At 41.3% G+C, this 25,489-nt stretch overlaps 1 protein-coding gene and 1 pseudogene across 2 annotated transcripts in view; both read right to left on the bottom strand.

The window, feature by feature from the left end:
- RELT (RELT TNF receptor) overlaps window positions 1-9,716 on the bottom strand; it is a 53,990-nt gene extending 44,274 nt beyond the window's left edge. Inside the window, exon 1 of one of the 2 annotated variants that reach the window (XM_031961461.1) lies at window positions 9,536-9,716. The gene's annotated coding sequence lies outside the window, so the exon portion shown is untranslated. The remainder of the gene's footprint in view (window positions 1-9,535) is intronic. The other variant, XM_031961460.1, reaches the window with a different exon arrangement.
- A 6,877-nt stretch (window positions 9,717-16,593) lies between these two features.
- LOC100924123 lies at window positions 16,594-22,496 on the bottom strand (annotated as a pseudogene).
- Between the last annotated feature and the right edge of the window lie 2,993 nt (window positions 22,497-25,489).

Genomic DNA, 25,489 nt, shown 5'->3' on the forward strand with positions numbered 1-25,489 from the left:
AATTCCAAGTCCCCTCAGCTCTGCATGATACACCATGTAACTGGGGGGAACTTGCCCTCATTCTCTGAAAGACCAGGATCTATATTGTCACAAGAATGAAAAGAGAGAACTATCTTCCCAAACACGTTTCTAGTGAAACTTCTCAACCAATCTTCCAGGCATGAGGAACCAGGGATCTAGAAAGCCAACCATGTCTCTAAGCTACAGAGGGGGTAGTAAGTGAATAGGCAAGGGGGTTGCGTGGGGCTAATTTGGGAAGCTTCCTAGAAAAGGTTACTGGGTTTTGCTTATTTTTTTTAAAGTCTCCTAACTGAAGAAAACCTCAGAATGCAGGATATTAGAACTGGAAATTTCAGCTAGTTTCTCCCACTCATTCTAGTTTAGGGATGGCACAGAGAGATAAAGATCAGAATACTACTTAGAAGGCTGAAGCTGGACAAGGCAATTCCTAAGTTCATTAAAGCTGAGAATTTATACTGAATCCTAAGAGCTGGAGCTGAAAGGGACCTTAAGACCATGTAGCCAAAGACTTAGACCCTGGCCTTTCAAAGGATCCAGAGAGATTTCAGAAGGTCACTAAACTTGGATGGGGGAAAAAAGTGTTTTAAATTTTCACTAAACTCTTGTTGAAATATAGCATTTCCTTCAAATATTTAAACATTAGTTTGAGAGAAGGCCCATCATCTCCACCAGACTGCAGGTTCAGAACTCTTGATCTAGAGTCCCATGCTTTAATTTTAAGGAGGGAAACTGAGGTAAACCTAAGAGGAAAGAAGTAACTTCTCCAAAGTCTCAGAAATATTAAGAATCAGACAGAATTTAAACCTGATTTTTTGATTTAAATCTTAAATCCCATTAAGAGAAAGGGAAGATCCTTACATCACAAATGCTAAGCTGTGGACAGAATCAGGAATTTTGGTACTTAGCTTTTTTTTTTTTTTTTTTTTTTTTTTTTAGCATTAAATGAACACCTCTTTTTTTTTTTTTTACATGACCAAAACGTTATTTTGCTGTACAAAAAGAATCAGACTCTGAAATATTGTACAATTAGCTTGTGAAGGAAATAAAAAATGCAGGTGTGCATAAATATAGGGATTGGGAATTCAATGTAATGGTTTTTAGTCATCTCCCAGAGTTCTTTTTCTGGGCATAGCTAGTTCAGTTCATTACTGCTCCATTAGAAATGATTTGGTTGATCTCGTTGCTGAGGATGGCCTGATCCATCAGAACTGGTCATCATCTAGTATTGTTGTTGAAGTATATAATGATCTCCTGGTCCTGCTCATTTCACTCAGCATCAGTTCGTGTAAGTCTCTCCAGGCCTTTCTGAAATCATCCTGTTGGTCATTTCTTACAGAACAGTAATATTCCATAATTTTCATATACCACAATTTATTCAGCCATTCTCCAACTGATGGACATCCATTCAGTTTCCAGTTTCTAGCCACTACAAAAAGGGCTGCCACAAACATTCGTGCACATACAGGTCCCTTTCCCTTCTTTATAATCTCTTTGGGATATAATCCCAGTAGTAACACTGCTGGATCAAAGGGTATGCACAGTTTGATAACTTTTTGAGCATAGTTCCAAACTACTCTCCAAAATGGTTGGATTCATTCACAACTCCACCAACAATGCATCAATGTCCCAGTTTTCCCGCATCCCCTCCAACAATCATCATTATTTTTTCCTGTCATCTTAGCCAATCTGACAGGTGTGTAGTGGTATCTTAGAGTTGTCTTAATTTGAATTTCTCTGATTAATAATGACTTGGAGCATCTTTTCATATGACTAGAAGGTACTTAGCTTCTAAAGTCGAATGTTCATACACCACTAGGCTTCTTGGATCCAGGCAGTAGTAGTCTAGGAAAAGGGGTCTGGAAACTTCACCATAATCTTCCTTCTGCCTGACTCCCTTTTCTAGGGATGTAAACCAGCCTCCCCCCTTTTTCCTTCAGAAACTAAGGCACTGTGCCCAGATCAGTCTCACCCAGCCTTGTCCTCTCTGGCCACATCCATTAGCCTGGGACAGACACAGGAAGGGGACACAAAGACTGATGGGAAGACAGACAGGCAGACAAATAGGAGACTTGTGAGGAATAAAAGTCCCAGGGCAAGAACCAGTCACCTTTCTTTCGCTCCCGTAGAGGAAATGGGGGCTGAGGAGAAGCCAGAGACACTGCAATGCAGAATTGGGGAGGGTGTCAAAAGAAACCTTGGGGATGGGTCTCCAGAGACACATATACCCTAGAACCAAACAGGGATGAACAGACAAGGTCCCCCCGGAGAGAAGCAAAGGGTGAGGGGAAAAGATAAGTCTTTTTTTTGGCCCTTACACTTGACTTTGTATCTCCTCCCTCTGTGCTTTTCCACTGGCTGACCCCCTTGCCTGGAATGCTCTTTATCCTTCCCTCTGCCTCCCAATTCTCCTTCACTTCCTTATTCTCAGTTCAAATACCAACCTTTACTGGTCCCCCAACCCCCACTCAGCCACAGTATGTGCTCTGCACATACAGAGCAGCAGAATGGCCTTAGCTATGGCAGCTTGACAGATTCAGGTGAAACACTATTATATACTTTGGAAAGAAGGAGGAATATTAGGACTCCAAGACTGAGATTCCTTTGGTAGACTATGGACCCTTTTTTCAGAATCATGTTTTTAGAGGCATAAAATAAAATATAAAGGACTCCAAAAGAAACTATAATGAAAAAAAAAACCTATCATGAAATAAAGGTGCGATTTCCCCCTGCCATTCAAAGTCATGGTCCCCTGGAATCTATCCATTGTATAGATGTGCACATCTTACACAATTTATTTGGATTTAAAATAACCTTGTGTAGGTTATGGTGGATGACCTTCAACCTGGCCAATGTCCCCTAAGTCTTGCTCCGAGCCTTGCCAGAGCTATCATTTGACTCTACTATGATGCCTTCCCTCCTTATCTCTTTTCCTTTCCTTCTTCTTTCTTCCTCTTCTTTCCCCCCTCTCCCTTTCTTCTCTATCTCTGACTCACACAATCATACACAAAAATCCTACATATGACATATCTATTCTTTCATGTGAACCTATTAACACAGCTATAGTTTGCTTTGCATTTCAACAGATGAGCAAAATAACTCTGAGAAAGTCCAGAGACTAATTTGGCCCCTCTTCCAGGGGCTCCTGGATCTCAGTTTCCCAGTCTGTGTTTACCTAAATCTACTGTCTTCTGTTAGAATATTCCTCACATACATTCCCGCCCTCCACCCACTTAACTAAATCTCAATTGCCATCACAGTCTAGTTCAGCCCCTCATCACTCATTCCAACTGATTTCTCCATCTCAAGTCTTCCCCCACTCTGGGCTATCTACTGCTTTTGCACAGGTGTTTCTTCCTAGATTGAAAGTCTGATCATGTCACCTCTCCTAGTCAATAAACTACAGTGGCTCCCTATTATCTTCAAGACCAAACGGTCTTCAGGAGATCATTATATACTTCAACAACAATACTATATGATGACCAGTTCTGATGGACCTGGCCATCCTCAGCAAGGAGATCAACCAAATCATCTCCAATGGAACAGTAATGAACTGAACCAGCTACGCCCAGAGAAAGAACTCTGGGTGATGACTAAAAACCATTACACTGAATTCCCAATCCCTATATTTTTGCCCACCTGCATTTTGGATTTCCTTCACAAGCTAATTGTACAATATTTCAGAGTCTGATTCTTTTTGTACAGCAAAATAACGGTTTGGTCATGTATACTTATTGTATCTAATTTATATTTTAATATATTTAACATCTAATGCTCATCCTACCATCTGGGGGAGGGGGTGGGGGGAAAGAGGGGAAAAATTGGAACAAGAGGTTTGGCAATTGTTAATGCTGTAAAGTTACCCATACATATAATCTGTAAATAAAAGGCTATTAAATAAATAAATAAATAAAAAGACCAAATGGTCTTAAGGCTCTTCATGACCATAGTGTTTTCATTCTCTGTGCACTCTAGGGTTCAGCCACATCAGTCTTTTTTCTGGCCCTTACACTTGACTTTGTATCTCCTCCCTCTGTGCTTTTCCACTGGCTGACCCCCTTGCCTGGAATGCTCTTTATCCTTCCCTCTGCCTCCCAATTCTCCTTCACTTTCTTATTCTCAGTTCAAATACCAACCTTTACTGGTCCCCCAACCCCCACTCAGCCACTTGTGCCTTCTCTCCTCCTCTAAAGTTACTTACTTCTCCTACTCTATCTAGGATGTGTTCTTCAGGAGAATTAAAGCTTCTTAAGAGCAGGAACTGTTTTGGCAACATTTTCTTGGTATTTCCTTAGAATGGCCACAGTAAATGCTCAATAAATGCTTGTTGATGAGCTAGATGCAGCGGTCTACAATATCCCTTCTAGGAAATTCTATGTTTTATGAATCGAGAGTCAGGCTGTGAGGAGCACCTATGTGCCCAATGATAGGGACCATCCAAACAGAAGGAAAACTAGAGAGAGATCAGCATAGGTGTGATTGGTCAGGGAAGACTTCCTGGAGGAGGTGACACTTAGCAGATAGAAATTTGCTTTAGGTCTGGAAGGGGATATCTCCCCTAGCCTTTCTTGGTTTTAACTATGTGGTTATCTAATGCCATAAAGGTAATAAATGAAAGAGTCAGGATTCATGGGATGACGGGGTAGAAGCTGTAAATGCTTTTTGACTGATAATCTGGAGAAGAAAGGAATCTTAGAGGTCATAAAATTCAAGTCTCTATTTTATACTTAAAGAAACTGAGGTCCAGAAGTAAATGACTTGTTCAAAGTCACACTGATGCTCATTGTCTGTGGTGGGATTTGAACAAAGACTCCAGATTCTCAATGGAAACCAGGTCTCCTGACTCCAGATTCAAGGTCTTTCAACTCCCTCTATGTAAGCTTTGAAGAACAGGGGCAGGGACTGCTGAGGGACTGTGGGGAAAAGGAAAAAGTCTCTTCCTTCACAGAGCTGAGCTTTCCAGAAGGAAGGTCTATAGACCAGGCTTCTTGAGAGGCAGTACCCTCCTGGTTCTGCCTCCTCTGAGAGAATCCCAGGAACCACTCTCAGAGGGACAGGACTGTTTATCACGTCTGGATATCAAACCCTGTTTACAGGGTTTGAGTTTCTAAGACCATACTTAGGTTGCTAGTCTGACCTGAACAGGAACCTGGAAAGAAGGCAGAATGAGGAGTTCCTAGCAAGGGAGCCAGGGAGGCTGGGCAGAGAAGAGCAGCAGACCTTAGCAACCAAAGTCCTGTCCAGGGAGAGACTGCCCAATTCTTAGGCTGTTGAGATCCCTGGGGACTGTCATTCCTTGGCAAGAGGGTGGGAAGGTAGAGAGATGATGTTGCCAGGATTCAGAGTTAGGCAGCCCTAGGGACAGGCCTTTGCTCACTGTCTCCTATTATAATTTCCCTTCTTCCTTATCTTCCCTATTCCTATTAGGCCTTTAGAATCCAATTCAACTGTTATCTCCTCCAGAAAGAAAGCCTTGATTCTTTCAGTGGCGATTACCTTCTTTCACCAACCTCACCTGGCAAGTACTTTATCCCTTTCTAATTAATGCCTTTTTTTTTCCATTTTTTTATTCTGATTTTAAACCCAAATAAAATGGGCATTTCTGTACACACAGTAGAAAAGTAAAAGAGGATTATCTATGACACATCTGTTATCTATGTGCAGTTCACTTTTTTATAGATAGAATAAATTCAACTTGAAGTCTTCAAAGCTATCCTGCTCTCTGTGCTTCTTTCTGATTTTAACATCTCATGTAATATTATGTATTGCAGCTAATGCTGGTACCTTATCTCCCTTACTAGATGGAGAACTCGAAGGAGACATCTCTTAGAGCTAAACCTCCTACCTTGCTTGAGGGGCTAGTGTTCTGCACAAAGTAGGCACCTAATAAATATCAGTTGAACAGAAATGTTTAACCCTAAAGTCCTACACACAGAAAGGACCTGTTCTCAGTCTGAGATAAACCAGGGAAGGAAAGCGATGCAGTTATTACCACGGGAATCCTCAGACCCTAGAGAAAAGAATTTGATGAAGAGTAGACCCTGCCAGACACAAATCTGGGCCTGTCTTGGACAGCTGGTTCCTGGGAGTCCAGGAAGTCAGTCTCGCTATTCCCCTCCCCCAGATTTTTTCTCTTAAGGGTCTTCCCCCATTTTCCCTAGGACTCTGTTCACACTAGTAGCTTATTAAATATCTTTGAATTGATTTCAATCCCCATCCTCCTGCTTCAATGGAAGACACTTTGGAGGCCTTTCCCCTCTCCTCAGATAACATCCTAAGGGGCCAATGTTCCCAAGAAGACTTGGCCTGAACTTGGGTAGCTGGGAAAGAAGCCATCAAAGCCGATGCCCATCCCTGGCTGGGAGAAGAGGAGGCCCCTTTGCTCTCCCGGACCCAGGGAGCTATTTCTGTGTTTCTACCCAAGTCAAAAATAACCTAGCCTCAATCCCCAGGGACCTCCCAGTAATTTTGATCAGCCCCCAAGAAAGCAAGCTCAGGGAATGCTGCCACCTGACCCCGAGGGGAGGATGATCCAGAGGAGGAACAATAATCAACGATCGTGGGGTTACCCAGCTTCCTCAAGAGCCTCCAGGTCCTTTGACCCCTACAGCCTAATGTTAGCCCTTGGGAGTCTAGAAAGCCTATACTCTTAGACCCACTGAACACAAGGCAATATAGTGATGACATAAAGTACTGGATGTGGAGTTAGAACCACCTGCAGTTCAAATCCCACCTCCAACACTTACTGGCAAGCTATGGGACCAAGAACAAATCACAAAATTTCTCAAAGCCTTTATTTGCATAAAATAAAGTTAATACCGCATATAACATCCCTCAAAGAATGGGTCGTCGTGTGCTTTATACATTTGAAAGCACTAAAAGACAGCTAAAAAGGCATAGTGGATAGAGCACTGGCCCTTTAGTCTGGAGCACCTGAGTTCAAATTCAGCTTCAGAGTGTACTAGCTGTGTGACCCTAGGTAAGTCATTTAACACTGATTGTTTCCTCTTAAAATTTTTAATTTCTATATTGAAAGGGCAGTGATAAAAGAGATTTGGAAAGAAAACCGGGATGTCAAAGATGGGAAAGAGCCCTAGGAAAAAACACATTAGAGCTAGAAGGAAGCTTTGGACATAGAACAACAGAGCTGAAAGGGCTTTTAAAGACCACTGTAGCTCAGCTTCCTTCCTTTTACGGAAGAGAAAGCCGAAAATAGGAGAGAGAAATTGTCCATGGTCACCCAGAGAACAAGGAGGGAATGGATTTCAAAGTCAGGTCTCTCTCGACTTTCTCTACCATAGTACTGAGATCTTTTCACCCTGGAAGATCCTCTAGCTTGAAGTAAACCTCTGCCCTGCAGCCTCTCCCTCAGAGTTGGTTCTTTTTGCTTCTATGTGTATTCCTAGCACTAGTACCTTTTACAGAGAGCTTAATAAGTGATTGTCTACTAGATTTCCACTCCTACAGGCTCATAGTCCAAAAAATTGTTTGATTTCTTTATGTAAGCCTCACTAATTGGGGATGGGGGGAGGAGTCTACCACTAGAGTTATCAACAGACCTCTCCCCCACTTTCTCCAGATGTTTGATTTGTAGGGAGGAGCGGAAATGCAGCCACACATCCTATTCAGGGAAAGATCTCAGCCTCAGACTGGGAGCCTCTGAATGGCTGGTGCTAAGACTTTCCAATTAGAATAGGGTCTAATTATGTCTAATTAGGCTTCAGGACACGGTTCCCACTTACCATATGGCCCCTTCCCCTAGCCTCCACACTAATTTCTTACCCTTCTTCCTCCCACTCCAGCCCTGATCCCAGTCTGTTACTCACAGTGACACAGTGTCACCTGTGCTACCACCTCACCACACATGCACTCTGTGCCTTTCTCACATTCACACAGCGTGCCTCCCACACCACAGACACAGTGTCACCTGGCCCAGAGTTTCTAGGCTAAAGTTTCCTGGGGAGGGGGAAAGCCCAGGCAGCTGACATCCTTCTCTCCTTCCCTTCTCACATGGTCAGGCCTTAACTCCCCGATCCTGGGCACTTAACCAGAGCCTTGTCCTCATTGAGGGCAGTCTCCAATAGGGCCAGATATCCCTTGGGAACCCAACCTGCTTAGGAAGGAAGGGTTGTTCTGGGACAGTCTTCATACTCCAGCACTGAAAGAGCTCAGATCTGGGGCCTTCCGACCTCCCAGTGCCTGGTATCCTTAGATGGAAGATACAAGCAGTGGCCTGAATCCTGCAGGTCCTGACTACAAGCATTCCCTGCCCAACAAGGATTCTCCTCTTCCTCCCCACACTCTCCACCCCCCAGGCTTAGGACCTAATGTGATTCACCAAACAGCAAGTTTTTGTAGGTACTGTCAGCTTCCTCCCTCTCAAACTAGGGCCCCAAATTCCTCCTCCTTTCCCCAAAGGAGCTAGAGGGCACAGAGACAATGAATTGGGAGAATAGGGGCACATGAGGTGGGGGAAGTTTGGAACAGCTAAGAATCTGAAGGAGCATGGTGTCTGTGGAGGGGGTGGGGAAGGAAGCTAGGTTGCTCCAGAGATTGAAAGGCTAAATTAGCGAAAACCCGGGAGAAAGAAATTTGGGGTCAAAGCAGTACAGGCAGAGGCTTGAGAAACGCAGATTGGTAGTGAGGAGTCGAGGGCCTGAACACACGAGTTCAGAGTTGCAGTCTGGAGAATGGGGAAGGGGATAGATAATAAAGTGGAGTGGTCCGAAAGTCAGTTTCTTCATTGAATAAATGGGCTGTAGGCCGGGGGACTGAGAAAGAGATGAGGAGACAAGGAGTCTTGGGGAAGGGTTCCAACAGACGTTTAAGGACACAGATAAGGGGTTCGGTGTTATCAGAAGTCCGAGGGCGAGTAGGATCCAGAAAGAGGAAGTGAAAGATCTTAGAAATGTGGGGCAAGAGCCTTGACTGACTGGGGGCTCTGTGGGTGTGCGAGCGCGGTGTTGAAAACAGTGAAAATGAGGGTACAAGAGGTTGGGGAAATCGAAGTCGAGGAGAAAGAGAAGCCTAGAACCTAGGAAGACAGAGTTTGTGTCTTTGGATGCAGAAACTGGGGTTCCCCATCCTGGAGGTGCAGGGTAGAGAAGAGGCTAAAGGTGCTGCCTGATAGGAGACTGGGGGAACATCAGATATCCGGGCGGAAGGGGGCTGTGCCACAGGTCCCAGAGCCAGGACAGGGCAGGGGAAAGATGCCCAAGGAAAAGGCTCTCCCACGTTGGCAACGGTATCCTGCATCGTCTTCCCTCTGGCCCTCCGGAGTGCGCCAGCCCCTCCCCAGACACAGACGCAGAGTGGGACACGCACCGGCGGGCTCCCGGCCCTGGATGGCCAGCCAGGGCCGGGCTCCCCGGGAGAGGCCGAAGCCAGCCCTCGGCACTGGCCAGCGGCCCGGCTGCCCGCGGGGGAAGAGCAGGACGCGCCTGCAGCCCCCGCCGCGACGCCCTGAAGGTCAGTGGCCGCCGCCAACCCCGCTAGGACTGGAGGGCTAGCTCCTTACCTGGCCGCCCGGGCTGCGGAGCAGGGCTCCGGCTCCCTCCGCCCGTCCTCGGAGCCAGGGCGCATCTGCCGACGGGACCCCCACCCCCTACTGCACTCCGCGCCGCGGAACGGGCGCCCGCCGGCTCAGCGTACTCCTTTTGAATGAATCGCCCGCAGCGCACAAAGTAACAATTCGGCCCCGCAGCCCCGCCCACACGCTACGTCACAAGTGCCGGCTTGCCTTCTCCTCCCCTTCCCCCGCCCCCCTCCCCGCCGCTCCTGTCTAGTCTGTGACATCACAAAGATTCCCCCACTACCCTCTGCGCTCCCCCCCGCCCCCCCGCAGGCTGCTTCTGGCCCCGAAGTAGAGGCTGGACGTGTTCCTCCGCTGCCCCATCTCCCGGGCCGCTGGGAAAATGCAGCAGTCCCGCCGGTGACCGAGCCGGTGCGGAATGGGGGCGGGGTGCGGAATGGAAGGGGAAGCCGTCCTTGGGGCAGGGGAGGGCCAGGGAGGAAGAGGGGCCGCAGGAGAGCCTTTGCTCTCTTCCAAGTCTGGGCGCCGGGAAAGCTGGACTGGAGTCCCAGCCTCTCGGGTGGAAGTCCCTTCTCCCGGACTCCGGGGATGGTATTTAATTGGTCTTCCGAGATTCCTTCCAGTTCTTTGTTATTCAGTCATTTCTGTCGCATCCCACTCTTTGGGGGCTTCTTGGCAAAGATACTGAGTGGTCCGCCATTTCCTTCTCCAGCACTTTTTACAGATGGGGAAACTGAGGCAAATAGGGTTAAGTGACACGTCCAGGGTCCTTAGCTAGTAAATGTCTGGGGCAACATTTGAACTCGGATCTTCCTGACACCAGACCCTCCTTCCAAATCTGCGGTGTTTTAGAGAACGGGGTTTTGCCCCTTTGCACTATGATGGAGCTCTTTGCCTCATCCAGGGGACTTCCTCCTAGTCGACTGTGAACCATTCCACTCTCTTGATATGTTATAGGACCCCAAAAAGGGGAGAGTTTACTTTGCACTAAGGTGGTTGGTCAGAGAGAGCTTCCCAGAGAGGTAAGAGGGCAGAAGCAGAGAGACAACCTGCTTAGGAAAAAGAGTTTGTAGTTTGGGATGATAAATTGGCCTGGGTGGGGACCTAATTTAATAAATTAGCCTGATTGCCAAAGGGGATGAAATTGAAAACAAAAGGAGCAATCTGAACTGGAGAATGGATTTAGGAGGTAGGGAGCTGGAACCTGATTGATCATGAAGCTGGGTTCCTAGGGAAAAGGAGATTCTATCTGGAAATTGGATACCAGCCTGGGGACAGAAAGGGAGTTTCCATTTCCCTAGGCTGGGCTCAGCCCCAGGGTCACACGTACCACAGGTGCTTTCCTAAATAAAAGCCTCCCAGTAATGCCTTGGGAGCAGAGGCTCTCTTTCTGCTTTTGGGGAAAAAAAAGGTCCCTGAACATAGGGACCATTAGTCTGGCTCTCAGACCAACTCAGTAGCACACTCCTTTTTTTTTTTTTTTTCAGTTCTGAAGCATCACTTCCTCATATTTAATCTGTTTGGTCAAGATAGTTCTGATAAAACAAAACCAAAATCTGATCCAGAGTCTGATAGAACCCTGGAGTAATACCTACTTTCTTGAGTTGAGGTCTGAGTTTGTCCTCCCTCTGGTTGTCCAGGAGTTCAGGTCTGCCTCTACAATTCTTGGGTATTCGGCTTGATGCAGTTGCCTCTCAGTATCAACTTCACCTGCAGAATACTCTCCCAGTCAGGAAGAAACCAAATTAGTACTTCCTTCTTGGCCCTCGGGGGGCTTGGATTCCCCTCTACTCCCATCCCCACCCTAATTTTCACCACTTTCTCCCTGAGTTGAGAAGATTCTGGCTGCTTTTGTGACTTTCAGGAAAGAGATCGAAGCTTGGGGCAGGGGCAGGGGCAGGGTTAGAGTTAAGCAGTTCAGCTCTCTGGGGTCTCAATGATGAGACAACAGTAAAGATTCAGAAGAACAGAGAATGAAAATGCAATCTTGGAATCAGAATAGACAGAATCATCCACGATCAGCCAATAAGCTCTTATTAAGCACCTACTATATTGGAGGCACTGTGTTAAGCCAACGAAAAGCCAAAAAACTTGGTCCAGATGGCCTTCAAGGTGCTCACATTTTGATGGAGAAAACCAGCAAACAATGATTCACAAAGAACATACATACATACATACATACATGTGTGTTTGAGAGAGACACATAACAGACAGACAGACATGAAGAGTTTGACAGGTGTAGTTGCTGGGTAATTAATCATTTTACTAATTTATTGATCTTTTTATTAATGCTAGCAAAATATTCATAAAAGGATGTTCATTTGGCTGTCTCTCTTTGACCAAAGACCAATCCACTTAATGCTTATATGCCCTAGAAAGAGTGGAAGTTCCTGAGAGTAGAAATCAACTCTTATTGGTTAACAATGAGAAAATGAATATTATGACAAATGGATTAAATAGAACAATCTGTCAAAAGAGAGAATCAGAATCCACATTTTCCCAGACTGCTCTGAGTAAAATACTGGAATCCATCAATTCATCTAACTTTATCTTTTGAGTAGATCTGAGTAACCTACTGGGGTTCATTTCTGAATGAGGAAGTAGAAAAGGGGAAAACCCATGATCCTAATTCGATAATCAGTTATCAAATACAAGAAAGAAACATTTATCTCAATAGAAAGTAATTTTAGAAAGGAGGAAAGACGATGTTTGCAAAAGGGGCAACTTGAACCAGAAGGTGGGGTAGGGAACTGGGGCTTGGCCATAGTGTTTCCAAGAAAAGGGAGATTCCATCTCGAAAAAGAATACAACCTTGTGTGAGAGAAAGGGAATTTTCATTTCCCCAGGCTGAGGTTGACTACTGCACTGTGTTCCTTAGTCCATGGCCTGGGTAATATTTCTGGGTAATAAATTCCATAAGAGCAAGGGAGAAAAGAGGGGAGAGCATGTCCTGGGAAAGATTTTCTGGGTTTTGAAGGAAGCCAAGAAGTAGAAGTAAGAAGGGTTATTCAGGCATGAAGCTGTCTAGGGTAGAGTCTGGCATTCAAGGAACAGGAAAGAAAGTAGTGTAATTTTCTCTCCTGTTGAATGATGGGGGTTAGACTTTATAGTTCTAAAGCTCTACTGTTTAATGCTAATTTTTCTGTGTTGTACATAGAATGCAACAAGGGGAATCAAGTGTGAAAAGACTGAAAAGGGAGGAAAGTCAACCAGATTGGGAAAAAAGAGCTTTAAAAGCCAAGTAGAGTTATTTTTTTAAATCTTGAAGGGAATAAGGAGCCGCTGCAATTGCCTTGTAGGCTTTGGAAAAATCACTTTGGCAGCTGAATGGAATTTGTCATCTCTGGAAGAGAGATAGATGCCTTTGATTAAGGAATGTAGCACATTGTAGTTAGGAAATGTACTAAAACAAACTGACTGAGCTTATTAATTAGAGCTTAGAAACCCAGAGATGAGAGTGATAGAGAAGATATAGGAGAGAACACAGAGCATAAGATGTTGAGAGTAGGAGAGAATCTTGATACATAGATTATAGGAGTTAGAAAGTAACCTTAGAATAGAAGTTCTTAGCCTTTGTTGTGCCATGGACCCATTGAGTAGTTTGGAGAAGTCCACGAACCTTTTTAATGATATCTTTAATGCACAAAATAACTTTTTTTTGCAAAAGAAACCTATTATTTCATCACATTTTCAAAATTCACAGACCCCAAGTTAGACCTCTTTGCTCATAGAAAATAGAATGTGAGAGATGGCAGGAAATTTAAACATAGTGGGGATTTGGAGGAGATCTTTGGGCATTGAATATCAGATCTGGAAGGGTCCTGAGAGATCATATTGTCTAATCCCATCATTTGATAGGGAAGAAAACTAAACCTTAGAAGGGAGAATTACCCAATGTCACTATATATCATATGAAGATCAAGTTTTGTATCCTCAGATTCACTCTCATCTGTTAAGAGATTTCTTGGTGAAACTGGTTTGCAGTCAGAAAAATGGGCTCTGCCTGGAGGGGGTGGGGGAAAGACAATTTCCAAAAGATTAGGGGATGAGAAGTGGAGGCAAGGGATTTGGCCTGGGAACAGGGCCTAGCTTGGGACCATGAACCAGTGACTACAGTGCCATCTTGTGTCTGGCCTGAAAATATGCCTGTAAAGGTACAAAAAGATTCTATATGGAATTTGGCTTTAACTTAAGTTGAAGGATTTCCTTTTTGATTTCCAGCCCCCTTTATGATCAAATTAGTCATTCCGTAGTATTGTTTCTTTTCCTTACCTAACTCTAGCGTCAAAGAGTCATCTACTGACTATTCTCAATTTTTTTTTTCCTCTCCAAAAGCACTGAACTGGGAAGTTATAAGTAGAGTATGGGTTTGGGGGGATGAGGGAGGTAGGAGAACTAGACTGAGCTATTCCTGAGAGTATTTAGTTTTAGGCTAATTCTCCTTTACACGCTTGCCAGGGATTTTCCTTCTCTTTCCTTTTTCATTCTCATTTTTTTTGCATTTTTTTTTATTTTGAGTTCCAAATTCTCTCCCTCTTTCCCTCTTTTATTGAAAAGGCAAGCAGAATATCAATTTTTACATGTGAAATCTTAAAAAAAATATTTATATATTGCCAAAAATAGATAATATACTTCAATTTACAATCAGAGTTTATTAATTCTCTCTCTAGAGGTAGATATTTTTTCATTATGAGTTAATTTGAAATTGACTTGAATCACTGTATTGATCAGAGTAATCAAGTCTTTCACACTTCCTCATTTTTTTTTGAGATCATCCCAGCATAATAGATTCACACTCATGCCTTCTATGCAAATTTTTTCTAACTGCTCCCTCAAATGGTAAGTTTCTTAAAAGTCAAAGTCACCATCTTCCCATATAGAATTGTAAACAGTTTTACTTTATGGAGTCTCTTATGATTACTCTTTCATATTTATCTTTTTATGCTACTCTCTGAGTCTTGTATCTATCAGATTTTCTATTCAGCTCTGGTTTTTTCACCAGAAATGCTTAAAAGGTTTATTTCATTAAATAGCCCTTATTCCTTCTGAAAGATAATACTCAATTTTGCTAGGTTGGTTTTTCTTGGTTGAAATCCTACATCCTTTACCTTAACATTATATCCTAAACACACTGGTCCTTTAATGTGGAAGTTACAAAATCTTGTGTGATCCTCATTATGACTATGATATTTGAATTGTTTCTTTCTGACTGCAATATTTTCCCCTTGATCTTGGAAGCTCTGAAATTTGGCTATAAAATTGTTGGGGATTTTCATTTTGGGATCTCTTTTAGGTGATTGGTAGATTCTTTTAATTTCTGTTTTTATTATCTGAATTTGAAATATTGGGGTAGTTATCCTTTATAATTTCTTGAAGTATGATGTCTAGGCTCTTTTTAAAGTCATGGCTTGCAGGTAATCCAATAATTTTTTAATTAATTTTTTTATGTTTTATATATATATATATATACATTCATTTTTTTACATATTTCCATAGGAGAGAAAAATTAAAAAAGAAAAATCATGAGGGAAAAAAAGGAAAAAATAGTATGCTTTGATCTGCATTCAGTCTCCTCGTTCTTTCTCTGGATGTGAATGACATTATCCATCCAAAATTTATTGGAATTGCCTTGGATTACTGAATTGCTGAGAAGAGCCAAGTCTATCATAGCTTAATCCAATACTTTTAAAATTCTCTCTCTTCAATCTATTTTTCAGGTCAATTGTTTTTCTAAGATTTCATGTTTTCCTCATTTTAAAATTCTGACTTTGTTTAATTGTTTCCTGATGTCTCATGTAGTCAATAGCTTCCACTTTCCCAATTCTAATTTTTAAGTAGTTCTTATCTTCAGTGAGATTTTGTATCTCTTTTCCCATTTAGCCAGTTCTGTTTTATAAGAACTTTTCTTCAGTGAATTTTTATGTCTCTTTTGCCATTAGGGCAATACTGTTTTTTAAGATGTTATTTTCTTCAGTATTTTCGTGTGTGTCTTTTATCAAAGTGTTAACTCTCTTTTCATAATTTTCTTGTGTCACACTCATTCCCTGCTCCCACTCAGTTTTTCCTTTGCCACTCATATTTTTCTTCATTGTTTTTGGTAATTCTTGTTGGGCCTGGGTTAAACTAGCATTTTTCTTTGAAGTTTTGTTGGTAACTCTATTCATATTGTTTTCTTTTGACCTTATGTTTTGTGTTTCCCTGCTATTGGAGTAACTTTATTAGGATCAAGTTTTGTTGTTGTTGTTTGCTTATTTTCCCATTCTTATTTCTTGACTTTGAACTTGATGTTAATGTTGGGGTCTACTCAGTTCAGGGGTGGAAAAGCACTGTTCCAAGCTTTAGGATTTTCTGTGATGCTGTTTTCAAAGTTAATTCTGGGCTTCTGCAAGTTTTTGGTGTTTCTAAGGTGGTGTGACGTGAAGAAAAATGTGGTCACTTCTGGTCTGTACTCTGTTTTTTACCCAAGAAGAACCGCTGCTTCCCCAGTGTTATAAGCACTAGGCTTCCTCTTGGCCCTGAAACTCTGAGAGAACGCAGCAGCAGCAGCAGTAGACCTTACAGGTGGTTGCAACAGCAACAACTTCAGAAGCTTTCAATCCAAAGACAGTAAGGGGACCAGACAACTAGGCAGTAATAAATCACAAAGGACTCTTTGCTGGCACTGGGAGCAGCAGACCGTGATTGACAACTCTATTGTTCATCTATATAGTGCTGAATTAAAGTTCCAGGGTCAAGAGGGGTGTTTGTAGTCAATCACAAGGGACTTTGATTACAATTCATTTTAATATATCTGCAATTATTAGCTTACCTATCATATTATTTAATTTTTTTCTTTATATCCTTTAAGCTACATTTTATATAAACTGTCAACTGCAAACATAAGGGGAGGAGAAGCATGTTACCCAGCCAAATTTCCACATTTCAGCAATACTTCAATCATTCATTTAGAAAAGTTTTAAGAAATGTCATAATGACATGAGCTTGAAATGACATAGGCATTTTCATTGGTGCTCAAGACGTGACACTGGTGATATGATAAACAGCAGAAAAATAGGCTGCCAAGTAGCCAACTATGGAGGCACAAGCCTGCTTCTTTCCACGGGAACACACAGAAGAGTGACAATTATGATATTAAAAGCACACCTGCAGGGTAGCTGGCAACATCATGCCACAGAGCTGTATTCATCTGCTGATGCTAAGCTTCTTTCAATATACTACTTGTCTATTAGAACTTCAATGCACTTAATCATGCTAATGCCTGGTTGAAACCAAACACTTAACTAACAACCTCCTGAATAATAGTAGTATGCTGCAAGACCTTTTAAGCTTTCATGATGCAAAGTATAGCAATTTGGAGGTATATTTTCCTGCTTCTACCTACAGCACTTCTGGTCTACTTCTTCCTCTGTGATGTATCTTTTTGTATTGATGTAGTGATTTTAAATTTTATTTTACTGCTGACGTTCATATTTAATGAAATAGAATAGTCTATCTGCATCTATATTTGTCCTTTTCTGAATCATGGTTAAACATTTTCACATCAAGTAATGATTTGATAGTTTTTGCCAATTCCTTTTCATTCATCTATGTGATGTCATGAAGCTCTTTGAAACTAATGGCTTCATAATTGTTAAAAGCAAGTAGTACTGCCACGTGGTATATCATCACCATGGTCACATAGGGTTTGGACAAATAATTCATTTTAACTTTACCTGTGGTTGTTGCCCTTCATTCTCGAAGAGAACCAAAATGACATCACTATGATGGGGGTCAAGGTACATTGTGTGCTATTGTGACTCATCAGACCCAATATGAACTTGGAATACTTTGCACAGGTCAGGCACAAATAGACCACATGAACCCTTCAGGTGGATCCTCTAAATTTGCATATCTTGTGTTTCTTTTAAGCTAATTTAATCCTACTTTGCTCATGGAACATAGTATCTTCTCTCATGAGGGCACACCATGCTGGGCAGTCCTTTGCCAGCATCTCCCATGTTGCAAATCAATTCCAAAGTTCTTTTTTTTTCCTGAGGCAATTGGGGTTAAATGACTTGCCCAGGATCACACAGTCAGGAAATGTTAAGTGTCTGAGACCAGATTTGATAAGAGTCTGAGACTCAGGTCCTCCTGACTTCAGGGCTGGTGCTCTATCCATTGTACCATCTAGCTGTCCCAATTCCAAAGTTCTTAATGGAGACATTGAGAGTGTCCTTTTTCTGACTATCCTGTGAGCACTTGCTCTGTGTGTTCTCCATGAAATAATTTTTTTGAGAAGTGGTCTATTTGACATTTGAACAACATGACTTACCCGGCAGAGCTGCCCTCTGCAGTAGAATTTGAAGGCTTGGCAGTTTAGTTTGAGAAAGGACCTCAGTGTCTGGTATTTTATCCTGCCAGGTGATCTTCAGCACCTTCCCAAGACAATACAGATGGAAGCAATTCAGTTTCCTGGCACGGCACTAGTATACTCTTCAGATTTCATAGGTATACAACAACGAGTTCAGCACAATGGCTCTGTAGCCCTGCAGTCTGGTAGTCTAATACCTCTTTTCCTCTCTCACACTCTCCTTTGAAGCCTCCCAAACACTAAGCTAGCTCTGGCAATGAATGTGTCAACTTCATTATCAATTAACTATATCCCTGGAAAGTATACTGCCAAGGCAAGTGAACATATCCATTGCGTTCAAAACCTCCATTGCTGTAAACCAGTGATTCTACATATGGATGACATGGTGCTGGCTGATGGAGCACCAGCATTTTCTTGGTGTTGTTAACCCCAAATCAGCAACAAACAGCAGAGAATTGATCCATACTTTGTTGCATTTCACCTTTGGAGGCTGTCTTGAATACATAATCATCTGCAAACAAAAAAGCATGCCCCATCACTCCCTCCACTTTAGTTTTGGCTTGTAGCCTTTTCAAGTTGAACTGCCTATTAATATAGTAACTGACTTTGATGCCATTTTTGTCCTCCTTGAAGACATTTGTCAACATGGCTGAAAACAGGTTAAAAAGCATCGGAACAAGTACACAGTCTTGTTTCATTCCATTGCTGACTGAGAAAACACAAGAGCTTCGTCCATTATCCAGAACCAAGACAAACATGCCATCATGAAATGATGCACAGTGCTGAAAAGCTTTTCTGGGCAACCAAATTCTGACATAATTTTCCATAAGTCCTCATGACTGACAGTATCAAAGGCCTTGGTCAGATCTACAAATGTTGTATGCAGACCTCTTCTGCTTCTGGCGTTTCTCCTGGAATTATTGGGCAGCAAACACCATATCGACCATTCTCTGGCCCTTTCTGAAGTCACATAGGTTCTCAGCTAGATGACTATCTTCCAGATGAAAGATCAACCTATAATGAAAGACACTGGTAAGAATCTTGCCAGCAATGACTGAGATCTATCTCTGCCTCCTTCTCTCTCTCTTTCTCCTTTTTCTCTCTCCTCCCTCTCTCTCTCTCTCTCTCTCTCTCTCTATCTCTCTGTCTCTCTCTCTCTCACACACACACACACATTCACACTTACACACACAGTGATTGTTATAGGACAATCTATTCTCTTTACCTCTATAGAGATGGTCAACGGAGGCATCCTTGAACTCTTCTTGCCACATAATATGGAAAATTTCAGTCAGCTTTTGTATAAGCAATAAATTCCCTGCCTTGTAAATCTCAGCTGGAATGGAATCAACACCAGATGCTTTGCCACACAAAAAGAACCCAACGATATTGAAAACCTCTTCTTTAGATAGGTAGTTAGGTTCGACTTCAACCTGAGGTAAATTGTTAATGGCTTTAGCCTTGATAATATATGACAGTCTGTTGAGAACGCTAGTTCAGCCCATCTCTCTAGAATCATGTCCTTATCACAAATCAATATGGTTCCATCATTACTGATTAGTTAAGATTCACCATAGGTCTTTGGTCCATAAATAACTAAGAACATCATAAAAGTGCTTTGGATTGTTACTATCAGCATAAAACTGAATTTCATCTGCCTTCCTACTGAGCCAAGAATCTTGCATCTCTAAGCTTGCTTTGTCCTTTACTTTTGATGGAATTAAATGCTACCATTTTAGGGATGGATGATCTATCCTCTAGTATGCCCTGTGGAGTTCTCGTTTTTCATTAAGAGTTTCTGAATTTCCCTATCACTTTCATCAAACCAGTCTTGATGTTTGAAAGTATTCTGACTCGATGAGCAAATGCAATGCAAACACCAAATCTCTCTGAAAGTTGACCACTTCTTTTCTGCTCCACTGTTGCCAACTGTGTGTTGGCTTAAGTTTCCCTCTAAGCTGTTCTTATTCAGATAAGCACTCTGAACTGCTGACTAATTCTTCTGGTGATCATTTTGCCTTAGACCACTGCTTTTGTTGAATACAAATATTTAGCTTAGAGAGGATAAGTCTACAAACAGTCTAGTCCTCTGGGCCATACATAGCCTTTTTGTCTCTCATATCCTGTCTCTTCTCTGCAGTCACGGAGTCTATTAAATGCCAGTGTTTTATTATGAGGATGCATCCATGAAGTTTTATTGCATTTAGATAAGTAGTGTTGGTGATGAGAAGGTCATGAAATGCGCATCTTCAGTAGTAAGTGACCATTGCTATTTCTGTTTCCAATTCCATTCCTCCCAAGGACTTTCTGCCATGTCTAATAGTTTGAACTCACTCTAGCATTAAAGTCACCCAGAATTGTAAACGTGTCCTATTTTGGCACATTGATAATAAAGGTCTCCAGGTCTTCATAAAATTTTTCTTTTACCTCATCAGGGTTTATCATGGTGGGAACCTAGGCACTATCATGAGCTTGTCATTCAGTTCACCTGTGCCAAGATAAGATAACCATGTAAACTTCCCTCCCCGTGAAATGCTGATTATAAAATAATTTGAACATATGTTTACTTTTTTCCACTTCCTGAAGGATGACAAATATAGAGGAAGAAGGTTAGGTAACCTGTAGGACATATATTTGAAAACTAATTCCCAAATCAATTACAATGTCCTGATTTTTTTAAACAAAACTTTGAATTTGTTGTTGAGATCAGCACTGACATTCATGTCTGTATACATCTGATTGGTTGTAAACTTATATCCACAGGGTTGCTTTATTATCAAGGCTTCTTCAGAATACATAGATGTATATAGGCCATGAGATTTTATTTTATTTTATTTGGGCAACATCTTGGCATAAAATTTTGAAAAATATCTTTAACATCAATATATTTGAAAATAGTAATGAAACTGGTGAGCTTGTTTTCAGCTTCATTTTCAGTTATCCCTTTTGTTGATTTTTTTTCAGCAAGTACTCACAACTTGATCAGTAGCTCAGGTGCTTTGCAAATAGCTTTAGATTCTTTGTAGTTTACTATGAATGTCAGATCCTTAGCCTGGTCTCTCATGAAATGTTGATTAACATTCAAAACAGTGATGATAGGATGGGCAAATTTCCCATATACTTCCAAAGCTGATTCCACAAATCAAGTTGGCATATTTTCCTGGGAAAGATTAGCCGTTGTTCTAAGACCCTCATTAATATTGTTCTAGGGTTATTGAATCATCCAAGCTAAACCACTTGATATAGCATGAAGCAAGGTATACATATTTGTCATGTCACTTCTTTTCTCTTATTGGATAATATTGTGACATTCTGCATATAGGAACTATAAATGGTCTTCCACCATTTGCAGCTGACATTTGTGAATCACTGTACCATGTGAACTTAGATATAAATATTTTCTACATGGCATTCCTTCATCTTTTAACCTATCTAGGATTTTTTTTTCATATATTTTGAACAGTTTGATTTTTGTAACAAATTTGAAGCTTCTTGTTAATAATACTACCCTGTTTCAGCCAGAAAAGACAACTCAAGAATTTCCTGATAAAACTTTAAGAGGAATTTTTCTTATGCTATTCAGCATGAACAAAGTAACTAATAGCCCCTTGGATTACTTTTTGAATTCGTTCTTCCCCACAGTGATCGTTTTTTATTTCTTGAAGCAGCATTCATATAAAGATTGCCTGAAGTGGCTCAACCATCAACTTTCTTATTCTTAATAAATTGTGTGTGGAGATATCTGTATGAATTAGCGGATATAGTCTGCCTCATTATAGTCTTCCTAATACCTATGATACCTAACAATTATTTATTCTTCAGACTTTGTATGCAATTTTCAAAAAAAATTTATTTTTAATCTTTGTGTAAAATCTTTCACCAAGAGAATTCAGGATAGACCGCACATAAAAGCATAGCTATCTAAAAAGCACTCATTCCAATTTGCTCTTTCCACATAATCCAACGTGACATCTGATGAGGTTCTGAGTAACTGGGTGCAGTTGGCAGAGAAAGAATGAAATATTGATGGAATTGCTCCCTGGGGCAGGCAGGGAAGGGCACTGATAGGAATTAGTTTAGCCTCATAGTTTGTGTTGGTTGTGAGCAATCCTGCCTTGCTATGTCCAATCAGAACCCTAGTTATTAATGCCCCTGAGGTTAAATTCCCTCTATAAATCTGTCCATGACTCATGCCATCTTTGCCAAGCCCCTTTTGGGTCAGTCTGCCATGACACTGTCTCTTGGCGTCTTTCCCCTTCTCCCTCCCCCATGTGATGGATATTTCTCCTCTCATCTCCCATCATGCCTTATGATATCTTTCTCCTTCCTACAACTAACTCAATCTCACTTTTAGAGTGCTAAACTCCCTTGAGTTATTTGACCTGCTGGATAAAGGCACCTCATGGTGTGTTCCCTTTCTTTAGGTTGTGAGTTCCACTAAGGAACTTGTTTTACTTAACTGGGAACTTGTCTTTCCCATCATCAATAATTAAAACCCCTTTCTTTGCTATGTGCTCTATTTCACATTTACCATTTCTGGTGTCTACTGTATCTCTTCACTTTGCCTATAACCTTGTCTAAATAAATCTAATTTTTGCCAAAGAGAATGGCCATTGTGAATTTTTCATATGACTTGGTGGCTCAACATTCAGTGCTGGACCTCATTCTAATTACCAATTGCTCTCCTAACCACATCAGCACCACCTTTGATTGCTGGCAAAATCTAGTACTCGTGGCGTCAGGGACATTGCGGGAGTTCCATGTTGACATATGTGTGGAGAGGCCTGGGGGAGCAGGGAAATCCAGGCCAGATCAGGGCTCTCAGCTTGGCCCTCTGCCCATGGAGCTGCCATGACTACACTGCCCTGGTGGAGAATGAGAAGCTCACTGAGGTCTGCCTGCCAGGGTGCCCTGCATGCCCCCCAAATTATCTTTGGCTGGAAAAATGTCTCATTCTGACCTTTTCCTGACTCTGCTTCTCCAACATTTTATTTGAAGAGCTATTTTAAAATTGTTTGGAGGGGGAATATTGGGAGATTTTATCTGGGAGGCTGCCTGTCTTCTGCCATCTTGGCTTTACCCTACTCTTTGTCTTTTTCAAATTTTCTTTTCAGAATCTTCATCCAGGTCATACCCACTATTCTAATTCACTTAATGACTTCATAACTTCCTTGGATTCAGTTAACATCTCTCTACAGATGATTTTCACATTTATTAGTCTAGCCTTAACCTTTTTCCTGACCTCCAATCTCAAATCTTCAGCTTCCTGTTAGGCATCTCACACTAGATACCCAGAATAAAGATTACTCTCCACAAACATGTCTTCAACTGAACTCATTGTCTTTCCCTTCCCTCTCTCTAACTTCTGTTTTATTGCTAAGGGAACCACCTGACCTAAAGATAGAACAGAGGAGAGATCTATTCACTGTTGTCTCAAGAATTTAGTTATCACTTATCAGAAGATTATCTATCTGATAGTCAATAATGTGGCTCAGTGGATAGAGCACCAGCCCTGAAGTCAGGAGGCCCTGAGTTCAAATCTAGTCTCAGACACATAACACTTCCTAGCTGTGTGACCCTGGGCAAGTTATTTAACCCCACTTGCCTCAGGGGAAAAAAAATTTACCAGGACCCACATGATAGGAGAATTTGTTTAGCATATTTTATATGCTATAACATATATAACATATGTTATAACATATATTTTATATGTTTAAACTCATGCTGGTGCATAGGATCAATCATTAAACAAGCTTATAGATTCTTAGTAAACACATTCCTTGTTTAGGAACTATACATCCTAAACAGGCTCATTTCTCAGGACTGATGACCTTGCTTTTCCTGATGGTTTCCAAAAAATGTTAAGCTTACAAATTAAGGGGAGTCAACAAAGACCCCAGAGAAGGGGCTGAGCGTGCTGTTGCCCACCTCAGCTATTCTTAGTGTTTTCATGAACTGTGCTGTTTGATACCTTTCCCCATTCTTTGAAGGTGAATTGATAAGGTTTTTACCTCATCCCTCTTGTTCCACATACAGTAATTGCCAATTTTAGATTTAACATGATAACTCCAAATAAAACCAAATAGTCTTTGTTGTAATTTCCTTTTAATTTTCTAGCAAAGATGAAAATACCTAATTTCCTAAATTACATTTACAAAATATTTTTTTTTTTGGGTTTGTGAATACTTTTTTTTTTTTTAATTTAATAGCCTTTAATTTACAGGATATATACTTGGGTAACTTTACAGCATTAACAATTGCCAAACCTCTTGTTCCAATTTTTCACCCCTACCCCCTCCCCTAAATGGCAGGATGACCAGTAGATGTTAAATATATTAAAATATAACTTAGATACACAATAAGTATACATGACCAAAACATTATTTTGCTGTACAAAAAGAATCAGACTCTGAATTATTGTACAATTAGCTTGTGAAGGAAATCAAAGATGCAGGTGTGCATAAATATAGGGACTGGGAATTCAGTGTAATGGTTTTTAGTCATCTCCCAGAGTTCTTTTTCTGGGTATAGCTAGTTCAGTTCATTACTGCTCCATTAGAAATGATTTGGTTGATCTCATTGCTGAGGATGGCCTGATCCATCAGGACTGGTCATCATCTAGTATTGTTGTTGAAGTATATAATGATCTCCTGGTCCTGCTCATTTCACTTAGCATCAGTTCGTGTAAGTCTCTCCAGGCCTTTCTGAACATTTACAAAATATTATAAAATGGAATAAGCAAGGCTAAATAAAATTTTCATCTTCTTTTAGTTGTTCAGTTTATTCTATCCCCTGTTGCAGCTTTGGAAGTTCTCAGGGAGGATTTCTATTCCCTTAAGTTTCCCTTTTGTTTTAGGGAGAAAACAAGACAATTCTTAAAATTGAGATAGAACAAATTTTTTAAAGCGACTTAATTTTAGTTCGTGAAATTCCCTAGATTCTAATGTTTCAGACAAATTGAATTTCCATTTGGTTATTTTTCAATTCACACAAACCATTTCTCTTTTGTGAGCGAGGAAAAAGGGTTTAGGCACCAATTTTTTTTTTACAGAGCCCTTAGAAGTCTGTTGCCAGAATTTTTGAAGTATCAGGGGACTGCTTTTCTGTTTCCCTAAAGTTCCCAAACTCTTAAATCTTCTATTAATGCTGTCAGTGCAAATAGATTACAATTTACATATCCCCTTAGTGAGCTTTGGTTAGAATTCCTTTAAAACTGCTTTTACTATCATATCGCAAATAGCAAATTTCATATAACTGAGTATATTTTCTTTTCTTTTTCTGAGGCAGTTGGGGTTAAGTGACTTGCCCAGGATCACACAGCTAGGAAGTATTAAGTGTCTCAGGGCAGATTTGAACTCAGGTCCTCCTGACTTCAGGACTGATGCTCTATTGACTGTGCCACCTAGCTGCCCCAACTGAGTATATTTTCTTTCTCTCTTTCTTATCCTTTCATCCATGTATCCCTGCTGCAGTCGGGGAAGGGGGAAATGAGGAAGAAAGTGCACTATCCTCCTAGTCCTGAGGAGGTCTCAATTTAGTTGAATTTGCTTCCAAATTACTTTGTATACACATACAGAAATCATTTATCT

This window comes from Sarcophilus harrisii, chromosome 3 (assembly GCF_902635505.1).
Source record: "Sarcophilus harrisii chromosome 3, mSarHar1.11, whole genome shotgun sequence".
Lineage (NCBI taxonomy): Eukaryota > Metazoa > Chordata > Mammalia > Dasyuromorphia > Dasyuridae > Sarcophilus > Sarcophilus harrisii.